Source organism: Lycorma delicatula, chromosome 1 (assembly GCF_047948215.1).
Source record: "Lycorma delicatula isolate Av1 chromosome 1, ASM4794821v1, whole genome shotgun sequence".
NCBI classification, from domain to species: Eukaryota; Metazoa; Arthropoda; class Insecta; order Hemiptera; family Fulgoridae; genus Lycorma; species Lycorma delicatula.
Window position 1 is genome coordinate 290,197,667 of NC_134455.1, and position 10,319 is coordinate 290,207,985.

General features: G+C 32.0%; 1 protein-coding gene across 1 annotated transcript in view; it reads right to left on the reverse strand.

The window, feature by feature from the left end:
* LOC142318328 (gamma-glutamyl hydrolase-like) overlaps nt 1–10,319 on the reverse strand; it is a 61,589-nt gene that overhangs the window by 43,298 nt on the left and 7,972 nt on the right. The window lies entirely within an intron of this gene.

Genomic DNA, 10,319 nt, shown 5'->3' on the forward strand with positions numbered 1-10,319 from the left:
CTATAAAAAAATAAATAGTTTTAATGAAATAAAAATAATTTGAAAATTAAATATTATTTCTAACAGAATTTTTAGAATATGGTTAAGAATAATACAAATAATTATTGTCATTTATGATAGTTACAATAGTAACTACAGAATATTCTGTAGTAGTTGGATGATTAAACTGGATAATTGTATAAATATTTTCAAAAAAGATTTGGCAATATGTATCAGGAATCAAAGTGGAAATTTTTGCTATCTTCAATCATATAAAAATTGCAAAGAAAGACATTAGTCTTTCTTTGTAATTTATAACAGTAGGAGTAGGAAATTCACTTTCTGAAAAAAAAAGAAGTGTTAAAGTATAAAATAAATCGTAAAATAACTCAGTAGATAGAAAGTGGCAGGGTCTTCAAACCGTACTATGTACATCTTTTTTCCAAGTTGATTTCAGGTAGAGAATTTTACTGTTCATACCAGAAAGGGTTATTTTAATTTGTCGTTTTAAACTGTCTGTTTCAGTCTCATTTGGCTGTGACATATACAGAGTGCCCACGAAAAAACGGAGAAACTTTCAAGATATATTCTACTGCTGAAAATAATGAAAAAAGTTCATATAAACATACATTGGGAAACGCTTTGTTTTCCAGTTACGGCTAGCGAAAAATTTTGCCTGGATTTCAGCTCTTGTAATAAAAAGAAGCCCTACTGTAATTTTTGGGTTCCAAACTTAGAAGTAACGTTGGTAATTTCTTATGTAAATTGAGCGGTAAATAAAATAAAACAAGTCCCAGAACTGTAACTTCAGTAGTTTTTAAGATATCTGACGTAAAACACAAAATTCGGTGTCGAAAAAGAAGTTTTTTTTTTAAGTTTATAATACAATAGCTTTGTAGAATGACTAATAAATGCGGAAGATTTAGAAACATAACATGTAGAAAATTTAATTTTAAGAAAATTAATGTAAATACACCAATAAAAAGTTAATAAAAACGTTTAAAAATCAGTTTTTTATTTAAGAAAAATAAACAAAATTGATAAAATCGACAAAATAAGCAAAAATAAAATCGTAAAAATTTATAAAAATCGTAAAGTAGACAAAATCGTATTATTATATTTGTACCTAAAGTTCTTGTGAACTTTATTATTTCTACTTAGTTCTTATGTGAACTTTTTTCATTATTTTCACCAACAGAATAAGTCCTGAAAATTTCACCGTTTTTTCGTGGAACACTGTGTGTTAAGGCATCTGACGTGTAGGAGATACTAATTAGCTAAACTAAGTTTCGTGTGTTTGGCGTTGTACGTTTAACAATCTGTTAACTCAGTGAAGAAGATAATAAAAAACCGTTCACCTCTGCTAGCCTAATAAGTCTGACATGAAATATTGTCTCTTATTAATATGATTATTATTAATATTCCGGGAATGAATTGTGACTAATATTACGTTTCCTAAAACCAGAAGATAGCAGCATTAACGCAAAAGTAAGTGGTACTTACTTTTGGGTACTGATACTGGTACTTACCTCTATAGGTTAAATAGAAAAATATATATTTTCATAATTAATTATTGTCCGATTAAAATTTATTGAATACGGAGAAGATATGATTAAATATAAATTTCCTTTACGAAAATGATTGAATCACGGCAGAAAAGATGAAACACTGCTCTTATGGGCAGGTTTATGTATCATCTCATTCCATCCATTTATAAGAGGTTATCCAAAATGTGTAACCATTCGCTGGCACAGGTGGCCAGCGTTGAAAATTCAGTCCGTATTTTCCATGGGTTTTTTATTATTATCACCAGAGTGATGGGAATACTACTGGATCCGCTCCTTATGTGTCTCTCTCCTCTGCGGTTTAGAGATAAATACGTATATTTTCATCGGTATAAAAAATAGGATACCTCGATTTTAACTGAACTGAAAGTAAGTACCTTCTGTTTTATTAGAAGATGCTTCACTTGTTTATTTTACATATTAGATTTTTTCTATTTTTTTACCCAACTGCAAAAGAGCAAATTGAGGATAATACGTTTACTATTTTTTACATATGCCTGTGCATATTTATATCATTTGAACATCTTCACCGTTTTCCAGTAAGTAAAATAAATATTTTTTGACTGCTGAGAATGACATTGGATATATAACGATTTGCAAAGAAGAAAAATTTTCAATAATATTGTTTAATATTGAGGAAGTACATAAAATTATTTCTCATTTAGAGATCCTAATATCAGAAATTGTATTTGAACACTTCATTAATTTTCAAAATTGTTTATTTATCGAAAAAACTATTTATCTTTCTGGTGTAAGAAGTGTTTTTCTAAAAATTTTCATCGTCTAAATCAGTAAAAAAACATTTTAACATACTCCTGAAATTTTAAATGAGATACAGTTCACCATTTAAAACAGTCTCAGGACAAAAAAAGGATCAGCTTTTCTTTAATTATTTTTGAGATAATTCTTTTTTAAATTAATATATTTAAAGTTTTTGATTAACAAATTAAAGTATTTTTCATTACTGTTTATGTGTAATGCTGCATAAATATCGAATCTTATGTGTGTATGTGCGCACACACACACACACACACACACAAACACACACACACACACACACACACACACACACACACACACACACACACACACACACACACACAGATATATATATATATATATATATATATATAATGTGAATCTAGTGTACGCTAATAAATGAATATATTTTTAGTGTAATATGTTTTTTGAATTAGTTAGTTTTTGGGACAATTATCGATGTTTATATAAATATATAATTATTTAGCTAAAATAAATTTTTTTTCGATAAAATGATTAAAAATGCTGCCCTTGCTGGAATCGAACAGCCTTTTATTTAACAGTAATTAACGCTACCGACTGTTTTAAAAGATAAGTGTACTATCCGCTTTCAGTGATATGATACCAACATAAATATCATTATTAGATAAATTATTAGGAACATAATAATCAATCTCAGTGAAATATTATTTTTGTTTTTAATTTACTATATGGTAGCGGTTTGATTTATTTCCTAAATACTACTTTTTCTATTTTTAACTTATTATTAAAAAAAAAAACTGTACAGTAATTTTTATGGAATTCGAGCATACGGTATATTCGTTATCAGATGATTACAAATTTTTCTACTGCTCATCTTCTTTTTACTTATGTATTAAATTGTTAAAGCGAATAAATCAGATGTTACGCTTAAAAAATAAGTGGAAATATGTTGTACCTACTTTCTAAACAGTAGAAGAAAATATGAGCATAATTTGACAAGATCTCCCACTTGTAAAATATATAGTCTAGTCTTAAGTGTGGGATTATATCAGTAATAAAAACCAATTGTACCACTAGATACATTTTCTCTTTGTATTGCTAAAATATGTAATGTTAATAATTATTTTATTACTATTATTATTTCATTTTTATTATAACTATTATCTTATATTTTTATTCTAAGTACAGTTCTCCACGCTTTCCATTAGAAAAACATGTTTACTATAAATTATAAATATTATTTTCACTTACTAATTTGCTTTTTTCTTTATGTTTAAAGAAACGTCCAATTTTAACTACTAATAAATACTTATAATAAAACTGGTATTAGTATTTTATTAGTCAACATAAAAAGTACATAAAAATTACTTCGATATAAAATAAGTTTTTAAAAAAGTAAATAAACTTACAAAAATTATACACTTTTTAAAATTTCAACAATTTGAGACGTCGACAACAAATAATGAAATACCATTTACCAAAATATGGTAATTCTTAATTTGCAGTAAAAATTAAAAAACTTAAAATTTAAAAAATAATTGGGCTAATAAATGATATTTTTGCACAACTGGTCAAAAAGAAGTGTAATGAATTTAGGGTGGTGCATGTTTGTTCCACCATAGCAGCTCAATGACTGAACCGATTTAGATGAATGACGTTAGGATTCTTACGTTACCGGGAATATCATAGGTATATAAATATATATAATTTTAAAAATTAGAAAAAAATATACTATTTAAAAATATTATATACAAAATTGCCACCCGCACGCTTTTTAATTATCCCATATTGAAGAGTAATATTTGTTAATAACTTTTTTTGGGAGTCGTTTTTTTAAATTTTTAGTATCTATTTGTTTGGGAATTTCAAAATAAATTTTTTCAAGTTTTTTTTAAATTTAAATTTACTAATTTTATTTAAAATATTAGTAGACTTTAACAAGGTAACAATTAAAAGTTAAAAAACACGTCTGCCCAAAAAAACATTGCTTTGTAATTAATGATAATAAAAAAGCGTGCGTGTGACAACTTTGTATATAGTATAACTTTTAAAATTTATTTAAACTTATATATTTTTACAGCCTATGACACTCCCGGTAACGTAAGGATTCTAATGCGGGGTTATTCATCTAAATCGGTTCAGAATTGAGCTGCATTGGTGGAACACACACCCTAAATATATTACACTCCCTTTCGGGCGGTCATATAAAAAAGTAATTTTGCATGTTTTATAACATGAAGCAAATTATTAAGTTTCCAAGTCATTAGAGAATATATAAAAAGGCTACTATAGTTATCAACTATGTTTAGTATTAATTTATCTAGCAGTATCTTCATAATCACTTAAGCAATTACAGTATAAATAATAAATTTTAAAAGAAAAGTTTTAATTTTAATATTTAAAAATTAATCAATAGAATTTTTTTTATGAAATAGAGGGTATCAACAGTTATGGCCAATAGCCGGATGGAGATTGGTAGCGTAAGAAAAGATGCCAGGTCTGACCGAGGTTTGAACCCGAGACCTTTTGGGTTCACAATCAAAATTTAATAAATTGGTTTGAAGATTTTTAAATGGTTTGGTTATCTATACTGTTATATAAAGATGAAGGGTTTTTTTTGTTAGGGATAAACAAAAGAACTACCCGATCAATCGCAACTAAATTTTTACCTATAGTTCTTGGCGTAACTGAGAATGTGTGTAGATAAATTTTTTCATCTCGAAAAACATTAAAAACAACAATAAAAAAAAAGTTAAAAAGATAACGCTTTACTGCCTCCGTAGTATGTTGACTCTAATAATTTGATCAAAGTGTTTAAATGCAATAAAGACAACGCATCTTTGGATAACGGGGAAGATTTTAAATCAAAATTCTTGCTAATCGTGTACCTGTTAATCAGCATAGGGGTCGCTATAATTAGTTCCTACTTATGAAGTTTCTGTTTTACTGGTCGATGAAGATCAGGACTTAGGAGATATAATCTTACGTTGTCGTGACGGTCAAATGCAACGTGTATCTAAGCTTCATCGCTCTTATGATCTTTACCATATCCCCTTATTATTTTGAAGGGTGAAGGTGGTTATTGTCTAACTATTCCGCTAAATAATAATGAACAAAATAAAACAGTATCCTGTATACTATTTTATGCTTATCGACTTATGGTATGAGATGATATTGACAATTTTTTACATTATTGCAGAAACTTATTTAATCAATATTTGGTTTACATGATAGCCAAAATGATCAGTGAAAGATTAGCCTTTATTCGTAATAACAAAAAAATTACGTGCTGATGATTACATTCATCTTCAAGATACTGTGCAACAAGACACCAATGTTAATGCTAACAACATGGGTTAGTGTCATACTTCCCTCATCTTTCACTGATTCACCATTATTCACCGGTCAGAGATTTACTGATAGATACGATATTATGTCCAGAGTTTTCCATTTGAAAATGAAAAAACTCCTATAGCTTATTAACAAAAAAATAAATATTTGGTTCGGTCAACTGCTATGAGCTAAGTGCCGAGTGGCAAAAACGAGGCTTACCTCACTGTCACATATTGCTATGGTTAATAACTAAAATACGACATCACGAAATTGATCTTATCGTGTCTGCTGAACTCCCTGATAAAAATGTTGACCCATTATTATATGACATTGTAAGCATATGTGTCATGGACCATGTGGTGATTTAAACAGGTCATCATCGTGCATGATAAATGGAAAATGTTCAAAAAGTATCCTCGAATGTACGTTTGCAACACTCAAACTGCAGATGACGATTACCCGACTTATTGCAGGAGAAGTCCAGAGAATGGAGGTCATACGACAATTTTAAACATGCAAGATACCATAATTGATGTTGATAATAAATGGATCTTGCCACATTGTCTGCTATTGCCACGTTGCTTTAATGCCCACATAAATGTTGAATTTTGCAATTCCGTGCAAGCGATTCGATATATCTGCAAATATATTACCAAAGGTTCAGATCAAGCAACTTTTTCGATTGAAAAGCAAAGAGATGAATCAGTACATTAATGGTAGAAAATATATATGTACATCTGAGGCTGATTGGCAATTTGTTGACTTTCCAATACATCTAACGTTATCCCACTATTGTTTACTTAGCGGTTCACTTAGAAAACTATCAACGTATTTATTTCACTGAAATAAATCTCCAACGAGTCTTGAAAGTCCACAGAAGACTACACTTACTGATTTTTTTAAGCTTTGTTAGTCCAATGACTACGCTAGGACACTGTTATATCCTGAAGTTCCTAGATACTATACCTATAATAATAATAAGTGTAGCAGAAGAAAGCGCGAAACTGATATCGAAGGATTTCCTAGAATCCAAAAGAATGCTGCTATGGGTAACGTATATACAATTCATCCCAACCAAAGTGAATGCTTTCATCTGCGTATGTTATTAATAATGTTAAAGGACTACTCTTTTGATTACTTGAAAACTGTTGGTGGTATGCTAAACTAAACATATAAAGCTGCTTGCGCTACACTTGGCTTAATGGAAAATCATAATCACTGGAGATACATGCTTCCTGGTGTCTCTATCTGTCAGTTTTTGCCTAAATTAAGAGAAATATTTGGCATTATATTAGTATTTTGTCATCCTGCCCAACCGGACGTATTGTGGAAATGTCCCAAAAAGATTTTTGTAAAGATATTTTATATAAAATGAGACGTCAAACCAATAATGTAGAAATTACAATTTAAGATGAAATATTGAATACAGATCTCACTGAGAACGAAGTTTTTGTCGTTACATAAGTTAGAAATACTTATGCGATTTCGGTTTACCAACACCAACACGTGATAATGAAGAAGCTATTAATGCTTATGACATATTGTTAAGACTTTCTTTCGACGTCGATGAACAAAAAGAATTTGTAAGTATTAATCTTCCTAAATTGTTACCAGATCAACGTCAGGTGTTTGAGATGACATTAATGACAGTGTTGCTAGCAACAACCCAAAGATTTTTTTTAGATGCTCCTAGAGGCACTGGGAAAACTTTCTTAATCAATCTACTTCTTGCTCAAGTTCGTTCAACTAAAATCGTTGCAATCTGTGTAACGTCATCAGAAATAGCTGCTACACTTATAAATGGTGGGAAAACTGTACATTCCAGTTTTAAGTTACCGTTAAATGTTGTAGGTGGCAAGAATTAGTTTTCTCTATTCGAAAAAATTATCCATTTGGACAAATTTTGCATCATGCTAAACTTATAGTGTGGAATGAATGCACAGTGAGTCATCGAGCTCATATTGAAGCCACTGATTGAACCCTTCGAGATATTAAGATCATGCGGTAAATTAATGGGTGGTATAATTTTCGTGTTTGTTGGAGACTTTCGGCAAATATTACTTGTCATCCCGAGAGGAACTAGGGCTGATGTTGTTCAGGCATGCCACAAATCCTCACCCTTATGGACCAGCAAAAACTAGTGAAGATAAGAAGATAAATTGATAAAAATTTGGTACATTTTCTCCTTACGATGTGAGTGCGTACTAAGAAAATCTGCTTTGAAATTCCAAGTTTAATTGATTAAAATTTAGAAACAACAAGTTTTTTTAATTTTTTTATTTCTCAGTACCAAATAAAGAAACCAACCTTACTGGTGAGTGTAATCTTCATGTCAATAAATTAATTTCTAGATTTTTGAAATTCAACCTTGAAAGGGAATGACAAAAGTTAAAAAAAAAATTTGAACAATGATTGTAAATTTTCCCAATCCCGACTGTAGTAAACTAGATATTCAGTAGATTTGGACTTGCAAATACTCTTCAGATAAATATTTAAAATTCATTTTAGGATTTTTTTTTAATTCCGATTTTTTAAGGAGTGCGAAGGTACACGGCGCTGTGACTCAATCAACACATCTCGATTCCCCCCCGAGGGGAGAAGAACCCGCCTCGTAGCGTGTCAGGTCGCTACACCCCCCCCCCAGTTCATTGCTATTAATGGCTTTAACGGAGGATATCTTCTTGCCCTCAAACTGTAACACATTCCACAGTGTACAGCCCAACCACGGGGAGATGCCACCGATGCAGATGCCCCGAGGGACATCTACATAGGTAATTCGTCACGAGAGATAGTATTGAGCTCTGCCTTCCGAAGAAAACAGCTGACACCTAACGCTACCACGTTGCCCTCAGGAACTAAGCAAAAACCTAACTCGCGGAGAAGAAGACCCCGCGCCATCCAAAATCAGCCTAAACTATACTACGCCCCTACTGCATAGATGCATCAAGAATGTTACGACACTATATCTATCAGCAGATTCAGTCACCGCAATGGATCGTAAGAATTTTAGCGATTGGAGCACAGCCGCAACAATAAACCTTGTCCCAGAGGTCCTAAAGTTCGGTCCGTCGGGAGCTGAGTATAACATCTAATCTCCCACTACAGCTCCGGTTAGGAGGGCCTCTCAGATAACACCCTGATCGATCGCAACCAATTTCACCCATCACCCCCATTAGGTGTGCACTTCGATCTCTCAATCAACACAGCCACTGCCACCGTTACTTTATGCGTGACTGGCTGCACCTGCCTCCCGTTACTTGCATAAAAAACATAAAACCAAATGTTTCACCGCTACGGAAACGCAAGTAACCATATAGCGTAGGTGAAGCTACGACGGGGAGCTAGTATATTATTAATAATAATAATAATAATAATAATAGAAATGGAAGTAAAATACGTTTCTCATAAGGTGAAGAACTGTTTTGAGGTGAAAGAAAACAGCTCTAAACATAGAAATAGAGGTGTAAAATTTCATCAGATATTTTACGTAGATATTGTTATTTTTTGTTTTCCCGTCTAGATAGATTTATAGCAGAGCTATTTCTCTAGAAGGGAAAGTAATGTAATCGGTCAAATTTGGGCATATGGGGTTTTGTCGACGTTTTGACACCTAAGAAACCCAAAAAACCGAATGAAATTTTACGAATATTAATGTTCGAATTCATGTGTGTTCGGTGATGGCCTCTAAATCACTTTATATCTCCAAAACTACTGAACCGAGTTTTATCAACAGTTACTAACATTTTTTCCATAAAGGTGTTAATGTGAGCACCTTTTGTCTCGCGGCACCCATCAACCGACAGCAGAATTCTGTTTACTCCAGCATGTTTATTCGTCATCGCAAATCAGCTGATTTCAAAGTCGAGAGTTCTAATGTGCATATCCTATTACAGTTACTTTTATACGGATTTGAATATTAGATCGTGTACACCGGTGTTCTTTGGTGGTTGGGTTTCAATAACCACACATCACAGGAACGGTCGACCTGAGACTGTACAAGACTATACTTCATTTACATTCAAACATGGCATCCTTATTCATTCTCTGAAATAAAAGTCAGATTACTTCTATATATGGGACATTGATGCCATTAAATTTTCAACTTAAAGGTCAAAGGGATGAGAAGTACAGCAAGGTCACCCTCAATATCTCAAGATTTCACCTAATTAAGGTAATATTTTTCTTTAGAACGTTTGTTAACAATTAAAAAATTACGATATTTACAAAAAATAGTTTTAAAAATCGCACTCCTGCACCAAAATATGCTGTTGTAGTCGTCTACTAAGTTGTGACGTCACAGAAGAACGGTAGAATTAAATAAATGAATAATATTTAAAGAGTAAAAAAGTAACTTGATCTGGCCAGGTCGCGAATTCTATCACCTATTTCCGTACTGCTGGTTAGCAGTACGGAAATAGGGGTACTGCGGCACCTTGGATTCAAAGATGGCGCACGCCGCCATCTTGGGATGAAGTCAAGAATTCAGGATTGCAGTGGTCGGCCATCGTGGATTGTGGCGTCAGTGGCGTAGTAGCCCGTCAGTGTTGCCAACTTGTGTCAGTGTTGTCAACCTGGTTAATTAAAAAATTATTGAAGTAATAATTCAAAGGTTGGTAGCACTTTTTGAACAGCTGTTGTGTAGTGGCCACTAATAGAACTAGCGACGCAGTACCGTCTGTGTGTGTGTGTATGTGTGTGAAT